Below are 2559 nucleotides of genomic sequence, written 5' to 3'. Positions count from 1 at the left end.
AAAAGTTTAATGGGATTAAATCTTTGTTTTAAAGTGAGATATATATTTTGACAATTAGTTGGCATCTTTTGGATGCTTATTTCTCTGCTTCTTTCTGAATTTAGTAGGCGACCATTTAAGATGACCTTTATCTTTTTTTTTTTTATAATTTATTGAACTGTCCAGAAATGCAATCCAAGAAAATACAATCACAGAGTAAATATGACCTCTCAGTATTAGGCTTTTTAAAATTTAAACCGCCCTGTTAAAGTGGATAATGCAAGAATTGTGCTTTTTTTTTTAAATTTCAGGACAAAAGGATGATGTGTATGCATACAGTCAATGTTTACATGCCATAGAATAGATACTGAGAGCAACTGCAAAATGTACAGTAAGGACACAACTCGAGCTGGATGAATGGCCCGTTTCCTTGTATCGATCCCATTATTCACATTTACACTTCAAATCCAATCACGGTGTCGCAGGCATCCTCTTCAGATGTCCTCACCATGACATCAACGATTTCTAATGGTATACTACCTATTTATAAATTTAGTATAACATTAACATTCCAAGTGAGCAATCTCTGCTTCCATACTATGAAAGCCTGATTTCTGATCAAAATAAGCAAAAAACCTTGAAGATGCAGACTGTTTAGGATAAAGGATAAATGCAAATGGTTGACAAACAAAATACATCCTCTTCTTCCTTCTATGCCAGTTTCTATGCAACTTGTTGTTACTGGGCAAATGAGGGCAATTCTGAGTAATTTGTGAAGGAAATTGTTTCCATTCTAAAAATAGCAGCATTATTGTTTAGCTTCATCGAACATCTGTGGCTTCAAGGGCAAGATGTCTCTCAGAACTGAATAATGTAAAAAATAGGTAGCCGGAAATGAGAATCAATCTGCATTCACTCCATGAATAAGTAAAGGGACTGACTGAGGCCACAGGTTGTGAAATACAGGTTGTGTAACATTTAACAACCCTCTGCCAGATTTCTGGGAGAGGTGGTGGGCCAGAGGTGAGAGAGGTGTATTTACTCATTTCTGTTGGATGAGGCATTAAATGCTGTGTGTGTATGCGTGTGCTTGTATGTTCCGGTAGATGTACCCTTCTGTCTGTTACTATGTCAATACACAAGTGTGTGTGTGTGTGTGTAGTTCACATTGTCCCCCTGGTATTCAGGTCAGAAACATTACAGCGAGGATAATCACAAACTTGAATGAAGTTATAAAACCCAAGGAAGTAAAGTCCTGTTAATGTTCCACATGTATTCTGACTCCAAAATCTCTCAGCCAAAATTCACACATTGCCTTTGCAAAGTAAGGGAAGAAGATACAAACTAGTGAAGGTAATTAATAGAGTTATGGGAGATGAAATCCACGTAATGAGATAAGAAGGCAACATTTACAAACATAAATTACTGTTTGACACTGAACCCTTTTTGACAATTTTGCATATTGGTCCAATGAGTGGCATAATGGTGTGCAAAATTTGTTGTGTTTTACCAAGTCATGAACAAAAAAAAGACGCTCTGGTGAATTGTGCAAAAATCTTTTATCATGGTTGCAGTTACCGAAGAGAGGAGGTTTGGGCAAATCTGAGGAAAGATTACTTGTATTACCATACGATTTTGGCGCCCAAACGCTATCGTTACACTGAATTTAGGACTTCCTTACATCTTGACGGAGGAATGTCAATGTACAGAAGGATTGTGCCAAATATTGCGCTTTGCAATCAGATTGAATGTATGCTGTTTGACTGACCGACAATAGTTTCTACAATTCATCCACCATGCTGTGTCACTATACATAAACAGTAACTCTTCTGGAAAAGCAGCGCTAGAATAAGGCCTAATCAGTATTTTAAGTCTATGTAATGCAAACAGTCCCTTTCTTTCTCATAACACGAATACACCTACAACTGCTACAGATCATTATTGTTTGTGAGTCTACAAGACAGTCCAAGGATTTTTGTGTACTGTATGTTGCCTTTTGTTGTCGCCTTCTATTTTTGGACTTATGAAATGGTGATGCCAGTTACATGTGGCTATAACTCTCCTTGTGTTTTCCTTGCAGAGGTGTGCAAATCATTCAACAAATGCCAGTAAGATTCATGTACCGTCTCGATCACAAGTTGCTTTGAAGTGTTTTTCTTTTTTTCTTGGAAAAAAAACGAACAAAAAATATTTTTTAAAAAGCCTTGCTTCGTTTCTTAAGGGATATTTGTTTGTTTTAGTTTCAGTAAATACAAACGGCCATTCCCATTTGCACATGAAATTAATGAAGATGTATTTATACATTTATGATAATTTAATAGGGATGCCAAAACCGACCACCGAAGCCTAGAACGTATAAATGGTATTTAACAGCATCGATGAGTTAAGAGCATTTACGACATGTAGTTAGCATTCTAGAGTTGTTTGTGAAGGATAATTTGTTGACTTTTATTTTCTATTTGAGTTATGTACAATGTATCAATTTATACAATTTTTGTCATACAAGGCTATTGCGTGCACTCTATGCAATAGAATTTGGGTATAAAATGCACTCTTTTTGATTGAAAATGTTTGTCTGCT

This window comes from Anoplopoma fimbria, chromosome 10 (genome assembly GCF_027596085.1).
Source record: "Anoplopoma fimbria isolate UVic2021 breed Golden Eagle Sablefish chromosome 10, Afim_UVic_2022, whole genome shotgun sequence".
NCBI classification, from domain to species: Eukaryota; Metazoa; Chordata; class Actinopteri; order Perciformes; family Anoplopomatidae; genus Anoplopoma; species Anoplopoma fimbria.
The sequence above is the reverse complement of the archived record's forward strand: the minus strand, read 5'-3'. Positions refer to the sequence as shown.